The sequence below is a fragment of the Excalfactoria chinensis genome, chromosome 8, assembly GCF_039878825.1.
Source record: "Excalfactoria chinensis isolate bCotChi1 chromosome 8, bCotChi1.hap2, whole genome shotgun sequence".
Taxonomy (NCBI): Eukaryota; Metazoa; Chordata; class Aves; order Galliformes; family Phasianidae; genus Excalfactoria; species Excalfactoria chinensis.
In genome coordinates this window covers 27,090,386-27,103,280 of record NC_092832.1, presented here as the reverse complement: position 1 = coordinate 27,103,280, position 12,895 = coordinate 27,090,386, and the positions used below count along the sequence as shown (strand labels likewise).

At 54.1% G+C, this 12,895-nt stretch overlaps 1 protein-coding gene across 17 annotated transcripts in view; it reads right to left on the bottom strand.

Annotated features, from left to right (window-relative positions):
• The window catches only part of LRRC7 (leucine rich repeat containing 7), a 169,537-nt gene that overhangs the window by 115,614 nt on the left and 41,028 nt on the right, over positions 1-12,895 (bottom strand). For 2 of the 17 annotated variants that reach the window (XM_072343214.1, XM_072343225.1), the window contains exon 1: positions 2,986-3,106. The exons of the other annotated variants lie outside the window; for them this stretch is intronic. The gene's annotated coding sequence lies outside the window, so the exon portion shown is untranslated. Of the gene's footprint in view, positions 1-2,985; positions 3,107-12,895 lie in introns of those variants that run through there. 17 annotated transcript variants of the gene reach the window in all.

Here is a 12,895-nt window from a genome sequence, read left to right as displayed (position 1 = left end):
AGGCAAAGCTAAGCTGAGGGCACCAAGACCTGGTCACCACGCAGAGCACACCTCCAGCACAGAGACACCAAGGGGAAGGTGCTGGGCTGCACCCTGTGTGTCTGGCCAAGAGTCCATGGGGATAGAGGGCAGCCCCTGGTGGTCCCACACAGAGATCAGCAATGGGAAGATGGCAGCCTGGTGCTGGGAACAAAACAGATGGTGTCAGAATGGGGCTTTTTATATTTGAGGACAAAGTGACATGGGAGGAGCAAGAAGGAGGGACTGAGAGATCCCAGGGATCCTGTAGCCTGCATGAAAAGGGAAGAGGAAGGAAGGAAGGAAGGAAAAAGGAAGAACCTGCAACCTATCGCTATTGACTGCTCTATTTATAGAGCATCCCATATCTCACCGGCAACCAACTTCAGCAATAAGGGCGGTACAGAAGGTTTCATGAGCACCTCTTTGCATCCCAAGCACATCACTGAAGGAGCAGCCAGGCAGTGCACCCAAATAACCTGCACCACTGCACCTCATCCAGATAACGCACAGTGCGCTTCTTTCTGCCCATCACCCCATCTCCTGTGCTGCTCAAGCAACAAATTCACATGCTTGGATTTCTCTGCACCAGTTCTCATTTCTATTTCTTCTCCCCCAGCAAAACATTTGGAAGAAAACAGCATTTCCCTCCACTAAGCCAGAGCTCCCACAGCTGAATATTGCTTTTGATCTGCTGCAAGGCAGGTATCTGCCCATGAAGATGCACAGCAGAACACGCAGGATTTATCTGCCAGCAACAAATCGCTGCAATCCCAGGGAAAAGAAAAAAATCAAATAAATAAAAGCAAGCTCTGACAAGAAGCTCACAGTTCTGAAGGACTTTTGCTGGGATTTGATGCAATCTGCCGCGCCGGCAAATTAAAGCCTACGGAAACCATGCTAAAATTAGAGAGAGCTGAGATGAAAACCAAAGACACACGGTGGCTCTTGCAAATCCTTAAATAGGGCTTGGTACAGCAGTTGGGTGCTCAGCTCACATCTCCCATGGCCACTGATGAAGCTGCACATGGGACAGTCCCCATTCCACTGCTGTTGCCGTGGATGGGGCCGACGCAGCCCTGCACCTTATTGCTGGGCGCTTCACCACCCCCTGCTGCTGCCCCACACATCTCTGGGGCCACCCCACACAGCTGCCATGCCCTCAACCTCCATCCTCTGGGTTTTTGGGGAAGCCCCCATGCTCTGCTGTGTGGTGCTGGTACGTCTGAGAACAGCGCAGCTCTGCACAGATACGAATACCTTGGGGGGTACTCATTGCTCATTAATCTGAAGCTTTGTGACTCTAACAGCATGAAATATTCCAGGGATAACCATAGAATCACTGAGGTTGGAAAAGCCCACAAAGATCCCCAGGCCCATTGCAGCCCATCCCCCAACACCACTGCCCACATCCCTCAGTGCCACATCCCCACAGGTCCGGAACAACCCTGGGGATGCGACCCCCCCATCCCTGGGCAGCTGTGCAGCACTGACTGCTCTCTGGAGAAGAGATTTCCCCATATATCCAAGCTGACCCCCTGGCACAGCACGAGGCCATCAGCTCTCATCCTATGATGGCCAACCTTCCATTCAGGCCCCACTAGGTAAGCAGCTACCACTGGTAACCATCTTTTTTTCAGTGGCTGAGGAGCATTTCTAAATTCCCATAGGACCAAGGGTCCAGGCCTTTGCCCAGGAGCTCTCACAGTCCCTCCTTGGGGCATCCACCTGCAATGCCGCACACACACACACAGAGCCAGCAGCCACACAGCAGCCCCAGCTGTGGCCATTTGGACACCTCTGCCCCAGGAGCTGCAGGAGCTTCATGCACAGCCGCTGCTCTTTGTAGAATTCATCAAATGAAAAGAAAGAAATAAGAAAAAAAGTCAAAAAAGCTTCTCTAAAAAGAAAAAAATACTGAAAACCAGCAGTACACATCAATCACCTGCACAGTGATCACGGGGACATCAAGCCAGAACGGCTCATCGAAACATTTCATTGCAGGACTACCGAATTAATGCTGCTTTTCAAGTACCAGCTATTGGAAAATGAGGAAAGCTTTGGTCACCGGGGCTGCATGAACAGACAAACGCGCGGCCAGCGGCCGATCGCCCCGCACAGCTCAGAGCCGAAGCAGCAGCAGCGCTCCACGAAGCAGGCCGTGCCTTCCAGCCCCGCTCCGGAGCGATGCGCCGGTTGCCATGGCGAGCATCCCTGCACGCCCCGAGCAGGGCGAAGGCGCCGGGAAGGGAAACGCTTCGTGCCTCCCCCAGCCCTAACGGCGGCTTTTACTCAGAGCACCCGAGGTTAAACCAAGGGTGCACGTGGCTGGGGTTTAGCCGAAATTCGCAGATGCGTGGAAGCAAAACCAAAGGGTTCGGACGGAGCCGGAGCGTTTTGAAATGCCCGGTCACCCATCATCTCGATTTCCCCACGATCGAGAACTTCCAGCAGCGCTTCCAGCACGGCCGTCACCCTTCCCCAGCACGGCATTCCCCCGGAGTACGCTGCGCCTGCAGCTGTGCGCCCGCAGGGTCCCCGAACCCTCCCGGGAGCGGTTCCGAGCTCGTTCCCGTTGTCCCGAGGTCCCCGCTGGAACTTCCAGCACCGCCATCCTCCCACCAACGGCGGGATTGTGCGGGAGGACGGACGGTCGCGTGCGAGCCACACGGGAATGGGAAACGCTTTCTGGAACGGTACCGAAAGGTGCCTCGGAGGCACCGCTGCGCCTCGCCACGTCCCCCCGACGCTTCAGGAGCGAGATGCAGCAGCTGCCAAGGGCACGGAATTTTCCAGGAGCCGTGCCAAGCTCGCTGCCGGCAGCTCGGGGGGATGGCTACGAAACCCGCACCGCAAAGCGATGGGGTCCGAGAAGCGGCGGGGCCGTGCCCACCGCCCACCGCTCCCCGCGGGACTCGGTCGCGCCCTCCCGTCCCCATCCCCTCCGCTCCTCGCCCCGATACTCACCGCCGCAGCCGGGAGCGCGCCTTCCACGCCGCGGTCCGGGGGCGCGGAGCCTGCGGGGGCGCCGCCGTGGGCTGCCCGCGCCCGGGGCTCGCCGCCCGCCGGCCCCGCCGCGCAGGATCCGCCTCCTCCGTGGGGCGGCGCCGGGCACAAAGGCGGCGGCGCTGGGGCGGGTCCCGGTGCGCGGCCGCGCTGCACTCCGCGGAGCGGCGCAAGGGGCGGAGCGGCTCCCGGCGGCGGGGGCGTTGCGCGGCCGCGCCCACCCCGCGGAGCGGCGATGCGGAGCGGAGACGTAGGTCGGCATCGCCCCGCCGGACCGAGCCGTGACGGGCTGCAACGGCGGGGGTGATGTCAAGACTCCGCGTGGGCGCCCTGCGGCGGGTCGGGGCCGTCCCCCGCCCCCGGGAGCAGCCGGGTCCCCGCGGGAGAGGGGGGACGACGTGCGGCTGTCGGAGCCGCGCGTCACTGCCGGCCCGCCGGGGTGGGTTGGAACGCTGCTCCGTCAGTCTGCAGCTCCTCAGGTGTTCAACAAGCAGTCCTTCGGACGCACTGAATTCTCCCAAGCAGAGGTGGCAACTGGTGCATCGCGCTGCAGCCACCTCTCCACATCCCATAAGAACCACAGAATCGTCACGGTAGGAAAAGAGCTCTAAGGTCCCCAAGCCCAATTCCAACCCATCCCACCACGCCCACTAACCACATCCCTCAGTGCCACATCCCCACTGCTCTGAACACCCCAGAGACAGCGACCCCAACAGCCCCTGGGCAGCTGTGCAGTGCTGGCTGCTCTTTGGAAGAAGAGATTTCCTCTAATATCCAACCTGAACACTCACTGGTACCGTGCTGGGCCAGGTGGGTGCTGCAGGGTTCCCTCCTGGGCAGCAAAGGATTTCCTCACTGTGTCCTCCCAGTACTGCTGCATTCCCTTGGTGTGTTCAGCAGGAGCTGGCTGAGGACCGCAGGGGTCATCCCAGCACCAAATGCCCCATGTCTGTGCCATGGGGACAACCCTTCAGAGGGGACAACCTGACACCCATGCTGCTCCGTTACCACCACGGTGGGATCTGATCTGGAAAAGCTGTGCCTGCCTGCACCTCTTGCTTTTAGCAGTGGGTGTGGAAAGGTTTGACTTCAGCAGGGATCTGGGAGGAGTCTCCACTGTTTGCATCTCCCCATCCAGCACTGCTGGCCAGAGGGCACCAGCTGGAGCCCTGCCTGCAGCACCCTGGAGCTGCCAGCCCCGAGCAGGAAGGTGGGATAAGGAATGTTTTATTCCTTCCATGGAAGTATATCAAAGAAGAGAAGCAGCCTTTGATGTTTCTTTTCATTCACATTCTGCCAAATGCAAGTGTTAAAACTGCATTCCTTCAGCAAATTTACCTAGAAATGGGTATGTGCTCCTTGTGCAGACCTGGGTTCACCAGTGTCACCACCGTGGGCTTAAGACCGATAACACTGAAATAAGATTATTACTTCTCATTTCTAAAGAGCCCGAAATATATAGAGAGGCAGCAGTTACTCATGACAAAACTCCTTCCATTTAATAAATGACAGCACTGCACAGCTTTGCAAACCTCCCCTGCAGAATTCCCAATCTACTTTTTCCCCCTGGTTTTGCCAAGTCCCCTTGAGCATCCTTTTCCACAATCCCACAATCATCAGTCTCCATTTCAGGGGGCTTTAATGCTAAGACTGAGAAGAGCAGGTGAGTTGTATGCCTCGGTGGTACAGATTGAAGCTGAATTTTAGGTAACCCTGCAAGCAAAGCAAGGCTGGCAGAGGCCGGTGGGCTATGGGACGGAGACTGTGGTGCTGCCAAGGTGGCAGGGACATGGCAGAGATTGGTTCCTGGCAAGGCACCAATAGCTGCTGCCACAGGAGCTGTCCTCAGCAGAGATTCTGGGGAGTCCCGGGGAGACAGCAGAGCTGGGAGCGTGGTGGGGCAGGAATGGCCCTGCCTGGCCCAGAGATGAGTGTGTCACTGCCACCATCACTGCCACCAACACCAAAGCTGCCACTGTCAGCACCACTGATCCCACCATTGCCATCATCACCACTGCCAACACTTCCATACTGCCACTGACATCACCTCTGCTACCACCACCACCATCCCCCCATCATGGCAGTGCACGAGAGCACCCGGCAGGCAGATGGTGCTTATCTGACAGCTTGAAGGAAAAGTCTCTGAGAGCTCTGAGGTCTCTTAGTCCTTGGAAAATAACACCGGGCAAAGTGACAGAGGAGTGAGGGGTGCCGAGGGGACAAGCTTTGGTTGGGTGTTGGGCTGGAGTGACACTGGGTGTCTGCACCCCTGTGCCATGCTGCAGGGATGACTTGCACAAAATAGGTCAAATTGCACCAAAATAGGCCAGTAAGAGAGCTGGACTGGCTGGACTAAAGGGACTCGTAAATGTCCCTTCTAAATCAAACAATTACATGATTTTATGAAAAACAAACAACCAAAAAAGTAGAAATCACATTGTAACAGGTAAGGCACAAAGCAAACTTGTGCTGCATGCAGGGTGAACGGGGCTGGGCTGGAGACGAGAAGCCCTGAGCTGTGCCCCACCCCCACACACATCCCGGTGCCGGTGTCCTGGCCGTGCCCATCTGCCCTGCTTTAATCCCACCTGGAGAGAGCTGAGCTCCACAGGTGGATCCAGTACAAAATCTCCAGCCATTTTCCCCAAACCTCATTGCAGCTCTCTCTCCAATCTGTCATTTCATCCAGTTTTGCCACAATTCATGCATGACCTTCCCTGCCAGAGCCACCCGTGTGAGGAGCAGATGAAGGACACTGCCAGCTCCGCTGCTAATGCAGGGAATGCAGCATGGCCGTGCCACTGAGGCTCCTACTCGCACACCATGTCCACAGGCACAGCTGAGGCCGCCACCTCCCCGCTGTGCCTCCATCGGGGCGCACATGGAGCCACAGAAGCAAGTCTGGCTCCCTCCTGTGCTGCAGCAGCTGCTTCCTGCAGCAGTGTGTGTCAGAGCATGCTGCAGGCACTGCAGCACCCGCACACGCTCATCACTTGTGCCCTGCTTCATGCCCTCTGGCCCCTCCAGACACTTGTACCCCAAATTAGGGATTAAAACCATGCTGCCCTGCTTTGATGCTGCCTTACTGGAGCCATTCTGCAGCAGCAGTGATGCTCACAGCAGTCACAAAGACACACAGAGTGGCTTTGCAGTTACCAGACCCCTCAGCCTTACTTTGGTATGTAACCAATCATTGATTTTTTGCACACATTTAATACCAGGAACCTCATCCCTTATACCATGAGATGCTCCCTTAAGTGAGGAGAATACACAAATACATTACAATTGCTAATACCACAGCAACAGGTGATGATGGCAAAGGTCTTTAGAGACTTGTTAGCAGAAACCCTGGCTCTTCAGCAGCCCTGGCTTCTTTCTGGCCCTGCACATTTATGTCCCTTAAAGATGTCAATGAGTTGCAAGTGAGAAAAGAAAGCAAAACGGTGCCACCCACTTGTGCCATTCCGCTGTGAGCTCTCAGAGATGGGGGCACAGCTTTGGCTGATTTCTCATCCATTTCTGCCCCGACTCAGCCCCTGTTCTGTGACCACGGGGCAGTCACAGCTCACCACCTGCACCTCGCAGTGTTTAATGCCTTGCTGCTGCAAGGCTGGAGATGGAGGGAACTTTCAGCACATTCTTTTTTTCTTCTTTTTTTTTTTTCCCTAATACCCTCTTACCATTTAAAAATAGAGCTGTTACTAAGCAATAGCAGTAAGTAGAAAGCAAAGCCTACCGAGGATCAGTTCTGTGAACAGGTATTTTTCCCACCCTAAGTACTGTAAACACTGTGGGCTGACAAATTATGAATCAGAGCTCCCCATTCCCACCACGAGCTGCCCCTGTTCCCATTATCCCCGTGGAACAATGGCAGCAGCCATCAGGAAATGGGGATTTTAGCTCTGGCTTTGAACACCTTGGTTTGCAGGTTCAGAAAAGAAGTGGGATGCTCTGCTTATGTGCCCTCAGCCAACTGTATTCCGGGCTGCACCAGAAGCAGAGTGGCCAGCACGGTGGGGGGGGGGGATCCAACACACTGCTCTGCACTCTGAGACCTCACTTGGAGCTCTGTGTCTTCAGTACAGGAGAGACACGGAGCTGCTGGAGCACACCCAAAGGACAAAAATGTTCCCAGGGATGGAACGCCTCTCCTATGGGTACAGCTGAGAGCTGGGGCTGTGCAGTTGGAGCAGAGGAGGTTCCAGAGAGAGCGGAGTGGCCTTTCAGTATCTAAAGGGGCTGTAAGAATGATCAGGACAGGCTCTTGAGCAGGTCTGTGTGACAGGACAAGGGGAAGTGGTGGGTGCCCTGTCCCAGCAGACACCCAAGGTCAGGGATGGGGCTCTGAGCAGCTGCTGGAGCTGGGGGTGTTCCTGTTCACTGTGGGTGAGTGGGACCAGATGGCCTTCAAAGGGCTCTTCCAATTCAAACGATTCTGTGTTTCAATGCTGACAGCCTTAGAAGGGATAAGCAGAGTACTGCAGAGACTCTGGGCTCAGAGCAGGTGGGAGCAGAGAATCACAGAATGATTGGGTTGGAAGGGACATTAAAGCCCATTTAGTTCCAGGCCCCTGCTTTGAGCGGGGTTGCCCCTTCACAAGATCAGAGCAGGATATTCACCATATCCAGGTTTAAACTGGGTGTAATCCAACCTCCCCACAAAAAACTCTCCCAGAGAGAATGTGCACACAACCCAGAGCCCAGCATCACTACCACGCCAAGTGCTCTCACTCTGTTTAATTGACATCTCCATGGCCAGTACCAGTGTGGGGGGTTGTGCTGCTGAAGGTCAGGATCAGGCCCACCTTGCAGCACTGGCTGTGTCCCCACAGAAGGGACAAGGCTGGACAACACCCCAAGACACAGTGCAGCAGGGGAAGAGTCAGGTGTCCCTTTGGTTGGTGTTTCAGCCTCTCCAGGAGGAGGCCGGGGCAACACCTGAGGAACAGTCAGCCACGGGAGGGGGCCTGGTGCCACCTCTTCCATTTGGCTGCTGCCTGGTGTCTCAACCAGTCCTGGGACTGGAACCAACTACAGCTCCAAAAAGGGGCTGAGAAGGAACCGTCCCTTTTCCTTTCCCCTGGATACTGCAATATCCAGGGCTAAGGGGAGCTGACGTGGCACCCTATGAGGTGCTGAGGAAGGTTCTGGCTCTGGAGCAGAACCCCTCCATTGGGATGGGATGGGGGACAGCATGGGCAGGGCTCGCTGTGCTCTTACAGTGCAGAAGAAGGAAGCATTGGGAGCTCACTGGGATGTCCAGGACCTAACAAACTGTTTACAGTTACATTATTTTCTTACAGCGGGAAAAACTTGTAAGACTCATTACTGCATGTACTAATTACTTCAGTTAAGTGTCAAAACTGCACAATTTAATGCTGTGTTTTCCTATATTAGAGACATTAATTGCCAGGAAACAGTATGCCGTGACTAATTTTTTTTTAATTTTTATTTTTATTTTTTTAAGAGAAATAAATATTAAGTATTTTTGCCATTAGGAGCTGAAACAGCACAACATATTCGAAGTCAATGTTTCCCTACTGAGCTGTGCAGCTTACAGCTTAGTGGCTGCACTGCTGCTACCAGCCCCTTATTGGCCCTGTGGATCACGGCACATGAGTTAGTGCAGCAATAACACACAGGGCCCGGCGGGGCGTGGGGCTGATGGAGAGCAAGACAAAGGCAAGAGAAGCCACTCACTTTGTTCTTTGGTGTAGTCTGCACATTCATAAAGTTACAGGATCACTGAGGGTGGAAGATCCCTGAGAGCCCCAAGCCCACCCCCATGCCATACATAGGGACACCCACTGCCCAGGTCCCTCTGTGCCAAATCCCCACCTCCAGGGACAGCCAGGATGCCTTTGACCCTCCTGCCTACCCAGGCACACCACCAGCTCGTGGTCAGCAGCTGCTGACTAATACTTCTAGATACTTTTCCATAGTTCCATCCACTTCTCCTAGCAGAACATTAAAATAAAGGTCATTTTTGTGCTCGGTCACTTTGGGGCTTCGCATATTCAAAACATCAGGGTGAATTTCCAAATAATGCAGGTAAAAAAGGATGAAAAGAAAATGAGGGTCTGTTCTGCAAAGCAGGCCCAGCTGTATGGAACTGTAAGGACAGGCAGCAAGGGCTGGCAGGCAGAACTGTGCAGTGAACAGCTGCAAAATAAACTATCACCCAGGGCTGCACCTCTTTGTAGCACTGGAGATTCAGGTTGCACTGAGAGATGGTTATCCCACACCAGCCCCCAGCTGTGCTAGGCCCCTCCCTGCACTCTCATGGGAGCATAGCAGTGCTTTTTTCACTGCTCATCACAAAGGTGGCATTGAATAATAGTTATATAGTGATTATAATAATATCATATCGGTAATAATGCAGTCATCGTACAATAGTCGTGGTATATGTAGTGATAAAGGTATGTACACAGCCAGGCCATGCTGCAGGGACAACCTGTGCAATGCTCAGCCCCAGAGCCCCTCAGCCACATCGCAAACAACATTTCCACCTCCCACTGTGCACTCTATGCTCACAGCCTGCCCCAGCCAGCAGCCTGGTGGAGAGACCAGGCAGGGGATGGAGCTCAGCCCCTGCTCTGCAGCTCCTGGTCCCAGTGCTCTGCCTGCGGGTCAGGGCTGGGTCTCACACCTGGGGATGAACTTCAGACAATGCAGAATATGGTACTTGTGTGCCAGCACCGAGCAGTGCTCTGCCCGGAGGGTCCCCATCCCACGACTGATGTGCAGCAACAGTTCCAGGCTGGCTGCTGCCAGCTCCCCCTGCTCACTTCCCCTCCTTACTCATTTCTCTTTTCTTTGTGCACTCTTTGCAAGTCAGACTGGAAAGGACAGTCAGACAAAGGTAAGAAAAAGTGAATATTTTAGTGTTATCTTATGCCTTGTCAGGCAGCAGGCTTGGACAGGACATACAGTGAGTTATGCCTGAAGATGGGGAACAACACCAGGGTGAAGGTTTCCTCCTTTGACAAGGACTGTCACTCTCCAGGCCAGCCCGGTTTGGGGGTCCTTGCTCAAATCCAATTGCCTGTTTTCTTCTGCCTTAATTTTCTTCTTCTGAATTAAGTGAACACTGCCTAAAAGCCTGGAGCAGTGATGAGCAGCGTACGCTCCCAGGGGGCTCTGCATTCTCCCAACCCAGCTATAGGAACAGCACTTCAGGACAAGGGCAGTGCCAGTAGAGATAGGGAATGCATGGAACCGAAAACAAGATCCAGAGGAACTGGGGAAACAGCTGTACTTTTCCCACGAAGTATCATGTGTGAGGGATGAAGCTTAAGCCCTGAACCCTCAACTGATCTATGGCAGCTGAGGCTGCTGCTCCATGTCCCAAGGACCAGGTTTATGACCGAGTACCTTCTCACAGCAGTCACTGATACAGAAAATGTCAGGAGAAAGAGAGGATGTCACCCAGCACAAGAACTGACACTTCCAATGAACCAAGACCTCACAGAGGAATTTCAATTCATGTAGAAAATGGAGCAATGAAAGAATTCAAAAGCCAGCCCAAAGCGCGAGCTGCTCCCAGAGCTCTGGACAATGCAGGTGGATCAGCTGCAGCCAGCCCTGCCCAGCAGCAGGTTGGGATCTCCCTCGCTTTCCCTGTGTGTCACTTTCCAATCCAGTGCTGAGGCCACCTCCTGTCACAGTGCCATGACACAGGGGGGCAGGGACGGCATCCTTCAGCTGGACCTTCCCATGGGAAAACCCAACAGTTGCCTGGGACAACAGAGCTGTGCTGTTGGGATATCCTAATGCTGCGTGGCACGGGGCTAAAAGGAAGCTTTTGGACTGAGGAAATCAATTGCTGGTTAGAGAGAAGCAAATTTCAGTATTTCCTAAAGGAATTGCAAGAGTTGTGATAACCTGGGAGATGAAACGCTCTGCTGCCAGGCAGGGATTCCAAGAAGCTGGGAACATACGAGTGAGCTGTGTGACGTGTTTTGACATCACAGCGCACATCACTCCAACACCCCAACAGCCCCAAGGCATCTCAGCATCACGGAGACACGGAATCACAGCATGCTGGGTTGGAAGGGACCTTAAAGCCCACTCAGTCCCAACTCTTGGCACAGGAACACCTCTCATAGCCCAGGGCCCCTCCAGGAGTGGGGCACCCACCCTGCTTTAAGCAGCAATTCCACCTCTGGGTAACAAATTATTCAGGAATTCTGTGCTTGATTTCTGAGTAACTTCACGGGCAGCAGCACAATGCTCAGTATATGCTTCAAAATCAAACATTCTTTTCGGTTTCATTATTTCTGCTGGACTTCTCTTCATGAGGCTTCTCCAGTTCCCTTCCCTCCAACGGGGGAGGCATTCCTGCATTATTCACAGTTAACCTTTCTCATCCACGATCTGGGACAGACACTGTGAAAAACTTGACTTAAAACATTTATTTTCTGCAGGAAAAAATAGCAAGTGAATATGAGAAGAGACCTCCACATGCATTAGCCGTTCCACATTTGCAGCCCAGAGCACTGGGAACAGGCAGCTCACGTGTGCCAGCCAGAGGCCCATTGGGGGGAGCCTCTTCCTCCCCCAGGGGTGCCCATGCCCAGCTCCTCGCCCATGATGAGCACCCTGCAGCAGCCCCAGCAGCTCTCCTCCCACAGCAGCACTAGGGTTGATGGGACAAACCTTCACTGAACCACGCCAGCAGGACAGGTTGCTGCTGGGCTGCCACCTGTGGCTGGAACCAGCCCATGGCAGTCATGCACACTTTGTGCTTTGATAGGAATGCAGTGCAAGATTCTACTCCGAGGGCTTTGTGAAGACCCCATGTGCAAGCAGAGCGAGCAGCAAGGCTTGGCCAGAACCAGTGCACACTGTTATGGCTTCAGATGAGCCAGGTGCAACAGCTAGCAAGGTGTGTTGCTGTACTGTCTCACTTTTTCCTTATAGCTGTGCTGCTGGTATCTGTAAGGTGAACCTTCATCTGCCACTTTGAGATGAACGGGGGCTTTCTTGTTACACCACCACAGAGATGCACTAACCAGGCACTTTCTGCTGCTCAGACCTGGATGAGCATCAGCACAGTGAATGTTCTCTTCACAGAGAAGTGAAACCAAGGTAGGATAATGGCAATGAAACATTAGATCATGTTGGGCTGCATTTATCGCATTAATATCTACTGTATCTAACACTGCAGAATACCCACACCGTCAGTGCACACAACCAGCACCAAAGAGCAGCTGTGAGGACAGCTCTGGGAGCTGCCAGCCCCCTCCCATCACATCTCATGTGGGATGCAACAGTGTGAGAGTGACCAAACCCACACAGTGCTGCTGGAGGAAGGCAGTGCCGGGCAGCACACAGTCACTCTCTGCTCTTTGCTTTTCTCCCCTTTGATCACAGCAAGGATTCTGAAGCACCATGCATCATCTTTTTTTAAGCAAGGCTCGCACCAGTTTCTTATATTTCTGAGCAAGAAAGGAAGGTTTTAAAAATATGCTGCTTAGGCAGATCTCAATCTGTTTGCTCCTGGCTTTGCTTCAGAGCCTCTGGGGAGGCAGATGCTTTAGCAAGCTCCGTGTCATTCACTGGGAAGCAACACAGCACAGGGCTGCAGGAGGAGCAGGGGCAGTGCTGCACCACCACCCCCCCCCCCCCCACCCCCCCCAAGCACCAGCATCTCCACCACTCAGACCACGGGAGAATCCCCAACGCTGCCAAGCAACCCCAAAATGAAGCCCTGAAAACACACGCAGCAAAGCTCCTGCATCACCTTCTGCCCTTCCACCCCAAGCACTACCGTGGCACGGCGCCTGTCCCCCCGCCAGCCCTTCTCCCAGCTTTGAGATGGTTTGGGGTGACAAGAAGGTCCCAGCCCCCAAAACACTATCTGCAAACA